At 35.9% G+C, this 16,277-nt stretch overlaps 1 pseudogene; it reads right to left on the bottom strand.

Annotated features, from left to right (window-relative positions):
* The window catches only part of LOC118975714 (U2 small nuclear ribonucleoprotein A'-like), a 111,867-nt pseudogene extending 104,876 nt beyond the window's left edge, over positions 1-6,991 (bottom strand).
* Positions 6,992-16,277: the final 9,286 nt, after the last annotated feature.

The raw sequence follows: 16,277 nt of genomic DNA on the forward strand, positions 1-16,277 counted from the left end.
ACACAGAGCTATAATAAGTATTGCAAAAATGTATATAGAATCAAAAAAATCCCTGAAAAGACTCAGCAATCTTGAGAGAGAAGAACAAAGTTAGAGGTATCACAATACCTGTCATCAAAATATACTAAAATGACACTGTATAAAAAAATTTTAGAACTGGCATAAGAACAGACAAATACATCAGTGAAACAGAATAGAGAGCCAAGAAATTAACTCACGTCTTTATGGTCAATAAATATTTGATGAAGGTAACAAGTGTACACAACAGGGTAAAGATTGTCTCTTCAGTAAATGGTGTTGGGAGAACTGGACTGGAACATGCTCAAAAAAAAAAAAAAAGAAACTTGACCACCAACTTACACAATACACTGGAATAAACTAGAGACTGATAAAAGACTTAAATACAATTTATAATACCATAAAAATTTTAGAGGAAGCATAAGCAATAACATTTCAGATATCTTGTATAGCAATATTTTTTGCTGATGCATCTCTTAGGGCAAGGGTAATACAGGAAAAAACAAATGGGACTACATCAAATTAAAAAGCTTATGCACAGCTAAAGGAACCATCATCAAAACAGAAAGGGAACCCATTGATGGGAGAGCATATTTGCCAATGACACATGGGATAAGGATTTAATCTCCAAAATATATAAAGAACTTAAATGACTCAACAGCAGGAAGACAAACAATCCAATTTTTTAAAAATGAGCAAAAAAGTTCCTGAACAGACACTTCTCCAAAGAGGAAATTCAGAGGGTCTATACATATATGAAAAAATGATCAACATCACTAGGCTTTAGAGAGATGCAAATTAAAACCACAACCGATATAATCTCACACCTGTCAGAATGGCTATCATTAATAAATCAACAAAGGACAAGTGCTGATGAGGATGTGGAGAAAAGAAAACCCTAGTGCACTGTTGGTGGGATTGCAGACTGGTACAGTTGCCATGAAAAACAGTACATAATTTCCTCAAAATATTAAAAATGGAATTGCCTTTTGACCCAGCAGTTCCACTGCTGGGAATATAGCCTATAAATCCCAAAACACCAACTCAAAAGAATATATGCACCCCTATGCTCAAAGCAGCATTATTTACGCAGCCAAGGTTTGGAAATAGCCTAAGTGCCCACAGTAGACAAGTGGATAAAAAAACTGTTATACATTTATACACTGGAGTACCACACAGCAATAAAAAGAAGGAATTCTTACCTTTCACAAGAGCATGAATGGAACTGGAAAGGATTACACTAAGCGAAATGAGCTAGTTGGTGAAAGACAAATACCATATGATCTTACTTATAAGTGGAATCTAACAAACAAAATAAACTAGTAGACAAAATAAAACAAGAGGAACAGAAACATGGAATGGACTGACAGCTGCAAGAGAGGAGAAGAGTGGTGGGAACTGATTAATAGAAAGTGAAGGGATTAGTCAAAGAACATGTTTGCATGACCCATGGACATGGGTCACAGTGTGGGGGACTGACTGTGAATGGGGGCTGGCTGGGTGGAGGTAGGCAAAGGGGAAAATTCAGATAACTGTAAAAGCATAAACAATAAAACATTGAAATTTTAAAAATGTGAAAATTTTTAAAAAATGTGATAAATAATCTAGTGAAATTTTCTATACATTTCTTATTTTACAAATAAAAACACTGTTAAATTAAAAGCTAAATCAATAGGATCATTTATCCTTAGACATGAGAAGTAAGTAGATGACAGTTTTTTTGCTCATTAATTGTGTCAATATTCAAAGAAAGGATATTTCCTAAGTTTATCACCTTAATTCTTATAATACATGATGTTATAGGCCTGGATTATTAGAATATATATGTTCAAAACTATAAAATTTAAACTTTAATACTTGAATAACATATTCAGGATTATGAAGTTCTCATGATGGGAAGAAGAGATTATGTAAACTCTGAAAAGCAGTATTCTAATTATTGAGTTAATAAAGAATAAAATATATACAATATAATAGTCCTTAGTATTTGTAATTTGCTGTTTTCAAGGTCTTTAAAATACCTTGTGTGTCTCTTTCAGCAGGGCTTAATTTTTCTTGGTTCTTATAAATTTTTTTTCCAATTTTTTTATTTAATTATTTTTCAAGTACAGTTTTCTGTCTATTACTCCCATCCCATCCCATCCCCATCCTCCCATTTCCACCCTTGAATCTACTACTCCCATCCCATCCCCATCCTCCCCCGTCCCTCCCATTTCCACCCTTCTCAGTTGTTGTCCATGTATCCTTTATATAAGTTCCTCTAAATCCCTCCCTTATTTCCCCTGAAATTCCCTCCCCTCTCCCCTCTGGTCACTGTCAGCCTGTTCTCTATTTCAGTGTCTTTGGTTATATTTTGCTTGCTTGTTTGTTTTGTTGTTTAGCTTCCTGTTAGAGGTGAGATCATATGGTATTTGTCCTTCAACACCTGGCTTATTTCACTCAGCATAATGCTTTCCAGTTCCATCCATGTTGTTGCAAAAGGTAGGAGCTCCTTCTTTCTTTCTGCAGCATAAAATTCCATTGTGTATATGTACCATAGTTTTTTGATCCATTCATTTACTGACGGGCACCTAGGTTGCTTCCAACTCTTGGCTATTGTAAATTGTGCTGCTATGAACATTGGGGTGCATAGGTTCTTTGGGATTGGTGTTTTAGGGTTCTTAGGATACAATCCCAGCAGTGGAATTGCTGGGTCAAAAGGCAGGTCCAATTTTAGTTTTCTGAGAAAATTCCATACTGTTTTCCATAATGGTTGTACCAGTCTGCAATCCTACCAACAGTGGACCAGAGTCCCCTTTTCCCCACAACCTCTCCAACATTTGTTTTTTATTGCTTTGTTTATGATAGCCATTCTCACTGGTGTAAGGTGGTATCTCATTGTAGTTTTAATTTGCATCTCTGATAGCTAGCGATATCGAGCATCTTTTCATGTGTCTCTGGATCCTCTGTATGTCCTCCTTGCAGAAGTGTCTGTTCAAGTCCTTTCCCCATTTTTTAATTGGGTTAGTTGTCTTCTTAGAGTGAAGTTGTGTGAGTTCTTTGTATATTTTGGAGATTAAACCTTTGTCTGAGGTATCATTGGCAAATATGTTTTCCCATACAGTTGGTTGTCTTTTTATTTTAATGCTGTTTTCTTTAGCTGCGCAGAAGCTTTTTATTTTGATGAGATCCCATTTGTTTATTCTTTCCTTTATAGTCCTTGCTCTAGGGGACATATCAGTAAAAATGTTGCTGCGTGAAATATCTGAGATTTTCCTGCCTATGTTCTCCTCTAGGACTTTAATGGTGTCATGGCTTATATTTAAGTCTTTTATCCACCTTGAATTTATTTTGGTGTATGATGTAAGTTGGTGCTCGAGTTTCATTTTTTATTATTGTTTTTGATATGCCATTCCTCCAGTATGAACATTTGGCTTCTTTGTCTGCAGTGTCTCACAAATTACATAACTTAAGTTTTTCTTTAACTTACTATAACCTACTCACCTTGATGAAAACTTTTGCTTAAATGCTATTACCTTCTATGAACTCATTACTTAAAATACACTCTCCCACCACTCTTTGTGCCTTGTACACTTTAACATTTTTCTCATTGCAATTATCACCTTATGATATATCCTGTAATTGTTTTTTCCTTGTCTTTCATAAATAGAATAATAAATTTCATGAGAAGAGACTTTTATGTTGATTAATTTCGGTATCCACAATTCCTAGAACAGTGTCAAGCACATTAAAAACTTTGAAGAAATATTTGATTGGTGAATAAATGAATGAATAAATGAAAGGTCCAATTGCTAATAAGGTTATATTCATACCACACTGAATAACATTAGTTTAATGTGTTTAAATTTCCACTGGGTTTTCTAAAAGTTGTTCTCTTAACTGGGTATGCAGTGAAAAACTAAGAACAATTTAACAATCATCAAATTATATTATACTTATAGGTTTAATTTTTATCAGATGTCTATCATATTCATCATTAATTACTATGCTGAGTCAAGCTACTCAACATCTATTACAGATAGAATTGATATATTTTCTGAGAATAGGATTAAATAATATTAATATTGGAAGTCACAAATGGTGATGGCAAGATTTGAGGGGGGAAACATCCTAAAATGGAATTTATTTATAAAATAGTATATATTTATTCTTACATATTTAAACTTCAGTACTTTAAACATCAAAGTACTCTCCATTTGATGCAATACACCTATTGAGATTTTTTTCTACTGCTCAAAACAGTTTTTCAACTTGTCAATTTGTATGCCTTTTAGTGCTTCTGCCATTTTTTGTTTCATCTCCTCTACATTGGCAAAACATTTCTCTTTGAGAGCTTTTTTCATCCTGAGAAACAGACAAAAGAAAAAAGTCACTTGCTGTGAGATCAGGTGAATAGGAAAGGTGGGGCATGAGAGTAAGGCAGTTTTTGGTCAAAAACTGCTGAACACTCAGCACACTATGGGCAGGTGCACTCGTAAGTCACCCATCATGAAATGGGCAAATGCACTATGACTTGGATCCTGGCTCCTGGGGTCTGTCACATTGTGGATGACATATGAGAAATTCACACGGACTCCTGAGTCCTGGGGAGCTAAAGAGATGGCATGGTTTTTCTCTCAAGGGGAGAAAAACCTGCGGTCTCCGCCATGACAGGCCTTTATTTCTTTTCTGGGCACTTTACATGATGGTCCTCTTTTATTATGCACAAGTTTGCTTTAGGTGGTTACCTTTTATGGAAAACGAAGGAGCCAATGCTGCTAATCACATCACAGAAGAAGGATATTTGCAAATGCAAAAGGAAAAGTGGTTGGACTGGTTACATTCATCCTTGGAAGGTTTAGAATGGATTTTAGGAAGTTACTTTGCAGTAAATGTTTCTGCCTCAATTCAGGGTGAGGGAATTTTAGCAAAAGCAAGTCTCAAAGTGGCACAGTACATTGCAGACCTGATTACCCATGGGAATAATATGTATTAGTGGGTCTGGTACATCTCCGAGTGGGAGCTGGGCCCACACCATGCAGAACGGTCTCCTACAGCAGTAAGAGTCTTCAAATTAAAAAAAAAAAAAATCACTGAAGGCTAATGCAGCCTCTCAAAACAGCACCAGCTGGTACACTGATACAGATGGGTTCCTAGAACACTCACCTAGTGGGGAAGCCTACACTACAAGGGACGCCCCCTTCAGAAGATAATTCCTCTTTTTCTGGGTCCACCTCTCATATCTATGAGGCTTTGAGAACAAATATTATTTGAAGATTGACCAAAATATATTTTGAGTTTTCCCAAAATATACAAAAATATATTTTGAGTTTTCTTGTAATTGGAAAATGTTTCTGATATTAAATAGGTGGGAAATAACATATGATAGGTATTTGATTGAGTAATAAATTTCACTTGAAATGAAATTGGATAAACATTGTCTTGAAACTCCATAGAGATTTTCACAGTTTGTGCAATATAGCTGTATTTTCATTTGGTGTAAATTGACATCCTGAGTTTTCTAATTAATGAACATGGTATACATCTCCATTTATTTAGGTTTTCCGGAATATTTTTCAATAGAGTTGTATTATTTTCTCCACAGATGTCTTACACATATTTTCTTAGATTTATTTGTTACTTTAAGTAGTTATGTTTTTAATAATCTAATTTATTCTGCTGTAAATTAATACTATTGATCCTTAACAGAGCTCTGGATTGATATTAGCTATTTTATTGTATTTTAACCTTTATTATCTTACCAGTTTAAATTACATTTTACTCTTAGCAAATGTACGGGTAACTTCTCTTGTTCATCACAGAATTTTCAGTGCCTGTCACTGTTCCTGAAATATAATAGATTCTCCAAATGTGCTTATTGGGTGAATAAATGAAAAACTGATGACAAATCTAAACTGAAATTCTGAGCATTATGTGATGAGTCTGTGCCGGAAATATTGCAAGAGAAAAATAAATGCTTCCTCATTTGTAAAGTGAAAATAAAAACAGCTTAATCTAAAAATCTCAAACCTATAAACAATATTTCTTCAGATGTGGTGTAGGGGCAACCCCCTTCAGAGTTACTCAGGGGCTTATTAAATCCTTGATTTCTGTGTCCAGTCTCTATGCTTGCACTGCTAGTTTGGAACCTCCTGTTGTAAGTATCATCACTTACTAAACAAAAACAGAACATGCATACATTTATTTTACACAACCCACAAACAACGAAGTACATTTCTGAAGTTCATAAACTAGAAATTGTATTAAATGGAGGCTAAGAAAATACAATAGTCACCTATTTAAATGCTTGCTTCAATTTACCTGGCCCAGGAAATTGTGTAATATTTTCACACATTCCATAACAACTTCTTGCCAAAATGAAATACACTAGTTTTTAAGACATCCTGTTTCAGGTCTCTTAATTAGAAATTGGAGACTTGACTCTTAAAATAATTTTGTAAATTGGCTTTATCCTGGGCATTGAAACAGTATTGTTTCGGAACTACATAGAGCTCAGATCAGACTTCCCTGGACTACTCCCTTGTCTATTTCACTTATTAGAAAAATACACTTTATATAATCTTTCTGTCTCCACTTTTGAAGCTGATGACAGGTTTAGATGCCCAGCTAGAACTCAACAATGAAACTAGCTCTGCGACTTCTTTCCTTGCAACTTCTTTTGTTTAGAAATAGATAAAAAGACACTTGAAATTTTCTTTTTATGCTTTGCTCAGATTTCCTACTGAGGTTTTAGTTTATTTGCCTTATTTTAATAGTGAATTCTTGAGCAAACTGCATTTTTACCTGTAACCTTTGGATTACTTAGACAGCTGTCGGCAGCTGTGACACTCCGCTGACGGGGCTTCCCTCGGGAGAGTGTTTTATTGACATCCGTTGAATGATCCGAGTGACTGGCTCTGTGTGAACCTGGATCCGTGTTCCTCTGTGCCTGTATCTGTGCAGGTAGTGAAGACAGGTAAAGGCTGAGGACCATTTTCACTTTGTTTAAAAGATAATCTGTTTGCTCTTGGTTATTTATTATTAAAGCTCATGTTAGATACTATTTTTCCCAGGGACTTGAGACTGAGCATACAATTTTAAAATGCCCCAATTTTCCGATGAGTTTTACAGTTTCATCAGTAGCTTAATCCCAGTTAAGAACAGGAAACACTTATTGATTTATTTATAGGTTTTTTTCTCAATTTCCTGGTGCTAATGATATATAGAAGAAAACCAGTGCTTTTTCAGGGAAGAGTCAGCCTGCTGGTTCCCAAAAGTTCATGCTAGGCAACTGCATGACCACTGAACCTTCTAGTAGATAGCAGGTGCTTAATAACCATCTGAGTTATTAATGACCAGTGTTACCAGAAACAATGAACAGAGCAGAGTTCCAAAAGGACTGTGTTCAAGATCCGCAAACCCTAAGGAAATATACTCTAGACTCCTTAGAGAAGACCGGTGGCTACAGCCATTCAACACGGAGCATGTGGCTCTTCGTCTCATCAGAAATTATTAAATCTTCTCAGGAAGAAATTAAATAAACCCCAGATGCAACAAAAGCACTATTTTTTAAGTTCCTATCTAGATCATGTATCATTGAAGGTAGCTATATACTCTGAATTTTCTTGCACTGTTTCTATTTTCAAATCATCTTATACTGCTCACAGAAAATCATTAATATCCAGCTTTCTACTTTCTCCATATTTGTTTGTCAGTTCTCTCTCTATCAAACTGAACACACCCATATTATGCAATTATATAATTTATGAGAGTAATCATCTTCTTCAAATCCTAATTGATATCTGAATACCCTTTAAAACAAAATTTATAACAATTTTTCAGAAACTCATTGCTCTCACCTTAATGTCTGCATTATTTTTCTTTATGTATGTTATTTATCATTTTGAATTTGCATCTATTATTTCTAAGACCCTTATCCACTGATAAAAGTGATTAAAAATTAACTCTGGCATGTGGTAACATTGTGTTACCGAACAAAGGGTCCAAGGGGGGGGGCAATACTTGGCCCAAAAACTGCTGCAGAAAACAGGGGCCCCTCCCAAGGACGATACACTAATATCTATAGGGCTCTTCTGTCCGCCGCCAATTGGAAACACATCTCTCAATGCCAGAGATTTGTGAAAAGGAAACAAAATGTTTATTTAATGCTATTCAGGCCTAATGCCTTCCTTAAAATATTAAAGTCTTTAAGGGTATACACCTACACACACACGCACAGCGCTCCCTTCTCCCACTGTCCCAACTCCGGGTACCGTAAATCAGGAAAAGAGCACACATCCGTTTTTCAGGTCGCTGGCACGTGAGCTGTGTCGCCTGCCTGTCCAGGCAGGATCTCCAAGTAATCCAAAGTCATGCGGCACCTTTCACCAGCAAGCGTTCTTTGTACCAAGTCCTAGTCAAAGTCTCTCCTGCTTTCCAGGCCACTCGGCCAAAGGGAGCACGCCAAAGCTGCGTGGGCCTCTTCTACCAAAGCCGCACTCCACCGAAATCGCGTCTTTCTTCTTCACCTGGCCGCAGGGATCTTCATTCTGGCAAAGCTGCGTGGTTTTCCCTTTCACCTGGCCAAGAGGGGGTCTGCACTCTGCTGAAACCTCGTGTCTCTCCCTCCTAATGGCTACAGGGGTCTACATCTTTCCAAAACAGCATGGCTCTCCCCCTCCCCTGGCCAAGGGGGGTGGTCCTCACTCTGCTAAAGCCACATGCCTCTCTCGCAGGCACTCTCTCCGAGAAGCAGCTTTCAATTCCAGCCTGGTTAGCCCCCACTCTGCTAAAGCCACATGGCTCTCAAGCAGGCCCTCTCTCAGAGAAGCAGCTCCCAATTCTAGCCTGGGTAGCAGCCACTCACTTCTCCCTGGCCCAAAACTTGGCCACAGCTATTTAACATATCTATGAAACCAGTTAAAGGTTATAGATATGTTAAATACCATTCCAGAGGTTAGCTGCAAAACTGTTGCTATGCAAAACAGCTCTCAATGGCCCTGCTCCATTCGTCCCTTCCCCCAACTGACACCTGGGGGGGGGGTGAGGACATCCTAATATTTCCTCCAATATTTCTGTACACTTTGAGTTCTGGACACCATTCCAAATCTTTTCTAGGCCCCCCCTTGGCTGCACCCTGTATCAATTGAATCAACTTTTTTATGATTTTCACCACAAAGTTCACTGTAAAATCTTATATTCTAGAAATAGCTTAATGGCCTCTGGAGAATAATTTGCATCCATTAGATTTAAAATGCTGCTTAATAATATTCCCCCTGTCATTGGTTTGTAACATTTGAAAAACCACGCTTACTAATTTTGATCAGTTGCCTTTTTTCAGTTCCCTGGTAGTCTATTGAAACATCCTAAAATGTACAGAAACATAATCTTAACCTGACCTGATCAAAGCAAAACGTAATATTCATGATTTTTAATTATCTTATAGCTATAAGGTCATAGAATTCATAAATAAGCTACTATCTTTATGTTTTAGGGATGCTAATTTAAAACCGTCTTGATGTTTTTCTTTAGTCTCAAAAGTCCAAAATACAATGTCACTCTCATTATTTCAAAATACTAAACTGCAGGGGACTGGTTTGTTTTGGTCTGGCAAATGTGACTCAGTTCTGTATGGAAAACCTACAGAATCGAAGTGGTGGGCAAGAGCCAGACGTTCAAACTGAGTTTTCCTGTGGGAATCAGGCCTAGAAAACGCTTACATATTGTTATGGCTTGCTCTTGCTAAAACTCCCTCACCCTGGTCTAAAGCAACAAATGTGTATTATCTATCTTCAAGGTAATTTCCAAAGCCTGTGTGAGCTCTCCCAAGGACAGAGCTAATCAGCTCATTGCCATTCCTCTCTGCATGTTATTTTTATTTCCTTTATTGTACCTAAAATGTAGACTATAATATTCTATGTAATAGGTAATAAATCTTTCTCTGATGTAAGGCCCAAGGAAAACAATAAAAGCCTGTCTAAGCAAGGGTCAAGGCGCTCTCCTCTTGAGGGAGTGCCCGAGGCATCCATAGGCACTCTCCCCTTGAGAGGGAACAGGGGAGTGCCTGTTCCCTTTTTCTCCACAGGCTTGTTGTCGCCTGTGCATTCATTCGCATGGTAAGCCACAACAGGTGGATGCTGTTGGCCAGAGTCTGCCACACTAAACCAAAGATTTTCTTTTCTTTTTCAGGCATTATACAAGAGTGATTTAAAAGATAACCGAATAAAAGATTTTATTACCAACAATCACAATGAGCCCATTCATCATTTTGTCTTAACATAATTCTTTATCTAGGTGTCATTTAAGATGACACTTTCACAATGACAGTCAATTAAGAATTATCCTATGAAAAATATGAATACAAAAGGATTGTGAAAATTATGATCACTAAAATTATACACTCTCACATGCCTGCAGCTGCACTAGAGATGTTTAATTCCCACTGATTTCAGAAAGAGTTCAGCTTATGGAAATGCTCTGCAGGCATGTAGTGGCTGAGTGAGTAAAAAATGCCTGTAAAATATTGTACACAAGAAAGCAAATATTAGTGGAGGAAATCTACAGAAACCATAGAAATGGATTATTTTTGAACACTTCTTAAAAGCCAAAAAACCCCACCCAATCATGCAAGCAATCAAAATACAACCCAAAACAATGACAAAAAAATAACTATGTGGAGAGTTTTAGCATGTGAAACTTGCTACAAGTGATTATTTCTCACACAAAAGGATAAACCCTACACCAGACACTTCTACTGAAAAACCTACCATCACCACCAACATTTTCTATGGATAATTTTTTTTGCATTTTTAAAAGGATTTTAGATAGAAAATAATGACATTTAAAGATCTATTAAATGTCACATTCAGAAATAGCTTTTGAAATTACTGTTTTTGATGAAGGTCTGTCTTTATAATTCCCTCTATCTTAAAACAGATCCCTGTAAGATAGCTACTTCTATCATGCACTTCAAGTTTTATTTCCAGAATTCTCTTTACCTCTTCACTAGTAATGTGGCTTTCATCTCACTGTTGCTAGGAGGAAGACAGGATCACCTAACCACTCAAAATTGGTTCAGATGTTCAGACTGGTGACATCACCCACACACCAAGAGAGTTAAAAAAGATAACCCTGAGATGTTCTTGTGGAGTGAGGAGGACCAAAGCAGGCAACTTGTGCTTTGAGTGAAAGAAGAGTCATTTTGTTTTTAAATATAATTAGAGTGCAGTAGTTGTTGGTATTAGGGTTCTCATGCGGCTAGCATTTCTGAGGCTAAGAATCCTCGATGACTTTATGAAATGAAGGAATGGCTTTTCTATCAGATTTCAAGATGCAGCTTACCCCGAAATGCAATTGTGGGCCAGGAATGAGACCCACAAGCTGTCAGCAGTCAAACTTGGAACATGGAGTCAGACCTACACTACCTACTAAGCAGTTTTTCCTATAGAACTGGGAAATTTCTAATTGACACATCCAAATGCTCAGAGTTAGTTCTCATTATTCCTTCAGGACACACTTCTTTACAGTAAATAGTTCTCTGTTTTGGGTCTTAATGGGTATCCTTGAACTAGAGGAGTTCTTTGGGAGAAGTGATTATTTCAACTTAGCCTAGACTACCATGCTTATGACAATCATCTATAGCCCAGTAGTGAGGAGTCATATAAAAACATGACAGCTTTTTTGACTGACATGTGGCTGTAAATGAAAGATGAGAAGGAAGGGACTAAAATCCCAGTGGTGTCAGTTAGGTAGACAAAGAAAAGATTTTCTGCTAATCCTGTAAACTGTCTCCTACATTGTTTTCCGTAAAAGGAAGTATCTGACCCCTAGTCCTCATTGTCTGTAACTTCTTTCATTTTTTTTTAAATAAGCTCCTCAATTTAGATATTTTTCAAATTCAGTTATTTGATTTATTTTAATACATAATATTTATGCTTATCTCAATATTTTACTAATTACCTTTATATATTACTGTTAGATAATTCTCTTCTAGTTCTCCTATTTTTGCACACCTTATGAAGGAGACATTGATTGCCCTCTGATACAAATTATTTTTCAAGGATATCAGTATATTAAACAGCCAAGGAAGAGAGACTATCTCTCCTTAAAGCAGGGGTGTCCAACCTGGGGTGGCCTGCAGGCTGCATGTAGCCCAGGATGGCTGTGAATGCAGCCCTCCACAAAACTGTAAATTTACTTAAAACATTATGAGAATTTTTTGAGATTGTATGTTGCAATATATTTAATATGTGGCCCAAGACAGCTCTTCTTCTTCCCATATGGCCCAGGGGTGCCAAAGGGTGGACAGTCTTGCAGGAAGGCGAAGGCATGATAACTGGATGGCATAATGAGGGAAAGGTCTCCCTCTACACAGGGTCATCCAACCCACAGCCCATGGGCCACATGAGGCCCAGAATGGCTATGAATGCAGCCCAACACAAAATTTTAAGTTTACTTACAACCTTTTTTTTCTCACTGATTTTCATTAGTGTTTGTGTATTTAATGTGTTTCCCAAGACAACCCTTCTTCTTCTATGCAGGAGGTATGTGCCCCAGGGACGCCAAAAGGTCGGGCACCCCAAAGGTCAGACGTGCTTACTGTTTGTTACAAAAGATATAGACTCCTTAAGGCCGGGATTCCTTTTTGTCATACGATTTACTGCATATTCAAATATCACTTTGTTGGTATTACTTTGTCCTGAGAAAATCAAGGTTCAGTGAACTGGTGGAGAAATCTGATACTCTATTCTATAACTAAGCAATTGTGTATGTGTGTATATGTTTACGATCACACACAGATATTAATTCTCTTTACTTAAACTCCTTCAGAAAAAAAAGAGGGACAGATGGAGAGAGAATAATGAGCCAGATTTTCTCACAACTGACTTAAGCTCTTTACGTAACATCTTTATACCTATCTGTATTTCTGTCCACACCTATGGATAAATATATATGCAGATATATGTGTGTATATAAAAATAAATATAAATAAATACTGTAAAAAATAAAAACAAGATGATCAAAAGTGAATGACTGGGTGGCAGGTGATGTTACATTAAATGTCAAATATCAGAATAATATAAAATATATCAAACATGATATAAAACATTAAAAATAATACTTTTGCTGATATTAAAAATGATAAACAAAAATAAGCCCTAACTATGAAACATATTTTTATGTAGTGCTAGAAAAGCCAAGGCAAAATGTTTCTGAATGTGTTCAAAGAACCAAATAAGGACAGAATGGTTAGGAAAAAGTATCGGTAGATGATATAGGTGGTTAATACAAGTGGAGAACGTAGAGTGCTAGTTGCCCTCAAACAGTCTTATTCTCATCTAGTGACAGAATTCCAAGATTTTTCTTGACTAATTATTTCACTCTACTGTATTAAAAAAAGAAAAAAAAAGAACTCTGACAGCCCTCTTGGGCCCTTACACTGAAGGCCTTATAAAGAGGTGGTGGAGATGGGAGTTAGAAAAAACAGGAGTTGCCAATAAATGTGTACATCTGTAATTCCAACCTTGTGCTACCTATCTTGATATTTTTAAGTGAGATAAACACTTTTTAATTTATTAAAATCATTGCTATAATACTTTGTGATTTTCTGTTGTAAGTGCCAAAGCTAAGTCTAATTAATACAGGTATGCAGGCATCTGAAATAAAGAGTTTTATTGGTAATATTAAGGAGCTAGAATTTTCCTGAGTAAAATGGAATGTTACTAAGTAAATTTTTCCTAAGTTAAATTGAGGATTTCAATGTTGATGTTTGAGGTGTTGATCTTTAGTATCTTGTACTTTTGTCATAGATCTGTGTCCCTAGAGTTCAAAGAGCAACTGGTATGGTGACTGCCTAAATGTACACTTAAATCTTCCCCTAAAGGATATCATTAATGATTTTTTACCTTTATTTTTAAAAACCAGTATACCCACACCTTCAGCAATAAAATAATAGATAATTATTTTAAAATTATAAAGAAAGAAGGTAAACACATTATACATTTAGCTTACCATAAGTCTACCTTGTGGATCCCTAAGACTAAATTCTTAATTTTGGCTTCCCTATTCATTAACAGGAAGTGCTAGGCAAGTCTCTTAAATTTGATAATCAGTGTGCCCATCTTTCTTAAAAAAGGTAAAAATATCCAACTATCCATTGTACAAAAATATTGTGTGATTAATAGCTTTGTTTGTTTGAAGATGATTTTGACAGTACCGGGGTGTATACAAACAACCTAGTTAAAATGTTAAGTGTCGTCACAAAACAGGTTACATATATTCTTTTAATTTTGTCCTTTCAAATTGTCTACTTTTCAAATAAGTAAATGGAGAAATTACACTAAACATTTAATATGAACATATGAGTAAAATAATTAAATAAATTAAATTTTCTATCAGTTTAGCAAATTATAGTTTTTAACAACTGACACAAAATTAATATAATTATTTAGTAGTATCTTCCATATTTATTGCATTAATAGCATACTGAAAAGATGTACTTTAGCCTGTTTATGATGCAATAAGTTTAGGTTTACAGCTGCAATATAAACCAATCAAGGAACATGTTAAATTAGAGGTACTGAGGGGGAGAAAATGCAGCCTAAAATGGGGAAGAACAATAAAAGCCATCTTTGGCTACTTTCATGGAAGACAATTTACAGAGTATAATTCAAGTGGTTCTCTATGCTGTCTCTAACCTTCACTGTTTTCCTCACTGATCAGCAACCAAATCCTAAAGTAACAATTGAGATACTATTTTAGGATTTTTTTTCTAAAGAGAGCTACATTTAAAATAGAAATTTAATTAAACTGAAAGAACAGGCACTACACTTGATCTTAGCAAAAGACTGAGGACTAACTGATAGAAGGTGAAGGAATTAGTCAAAGAACATATATGAAGGACCCATGGACGTGGACAATGGTGGGGGGACTGATTATGGAAGTGGGGGAAAGGCTGGCTGGAGAAAGAAGAAAAATGGGGACAACTGTAATACCATAAACGATAAAACATTAAAAATAAACAAAATGAGAATGTTATTAAAAATCAACTTATTAATCTGTTATCACTTGCTAAAATTAATATATTTAATTTTTCTATTCTTGCAAACTTTATATTACTTCTTACTCCTTCTCTATTATGAACATTTACAAAACATTTACATTATTTCTTACCCATTATTTTGTATTATGAACATTTTCTTCTCATTTTCAGCATTGCCATCACTATTTGCATGTGTTTTTCAATTATATATGGGGTTAAGAGGACTCATTTATTTATCTTTTTTCTTTTTACTTCTCCTAGTTACATTTAATAAATTGATTAATATTTCAAAATTCTTACTCTTTCACAACCAAACTTTTCAAAAAATCATCAATCTTAATTACCTCAACTCCCCCAAACTCATTAATTAAGTCTAAATTTACTGTAAGTATATTTACATGACTCCTACACAGGTGACCTATGAAGCCTATCTCTTTACATCAGAAGAGAGTTTAATAGTTTCATTGCACTTGATCTCTTAAAGTATGTAGCACTTTCACCCATTCCTCTTAAACCATTCTCTCTTTTTAAACTCCTCTCTTCCATCTCTCTTTCCTTCTCTCTCTCTCTCCCTCTCTCTCTCTTTCTGGAAGCTTTACTAACTCATTTTTAAATGCTTATTTTTCTTAGTCTTAAGTTGTTGCTTTTTAAAAACTTTTTAACATGCTTTAAGTATATATTTTAACATACTTTAAACATATATATTTTATTGATTATGCTATTACAGTTGTCCCATTTTTTCCCCTTTGCCCCCCTCTACCTCATACCCCCTTTCCCTCCAGCAAACCCCAGCCTTAGTTCATGTTCATTGGTCATGCATACACGTTTGGCTTCTCCATTGACTACGTTATTCTTAACACCCCCCTGTTTACTTTGTACCTAACAATTGTGCTTTTAAATCCCTTTAATTTTTCCCTATTGTCCCCCTTTCCTCTCCCCACTGATAATCTTCCATGTGATGTCCACTTCTATGATTCTGTTCCAGTTCTAGTTGTTTGCTTAGTTTGTTTTTGTTTTTTAGATTCGGTTGTTGATAGCTGTGAGTTTGTTATCATTTTACTCTTCGTAGCCTTAACCTTCTTTTTCTTAGATAAGTCCCTTTAACATCTCATATAATAAGGGCTTGGTGATGATGAGCTCGTCCTTTAGCTTTACCTTGTCTGGGAAGCACTTTGTCTGTCCTTCCATTCTAAATGGTAGTTTTGCCAGATAATCTTGGTTTTTAGTCCTTGTTTTTCAT

Source organism: Sturnira hondurensis, unplaced genomic scaffold, assembly GCF_014824575.4.
Source record: "Sturnira hondurensis isolate 20B ecotype Veracruz unplaced genomic scaffold, ASM1482457v3 Scaffold0020489, whole genome shotgun sequence".
NCBI lineage: Eukaryota > Metazoa > Chordata > Mammalia > Chiroptera > Phyllostomidae > Sturnira > Sturnira hondurensis.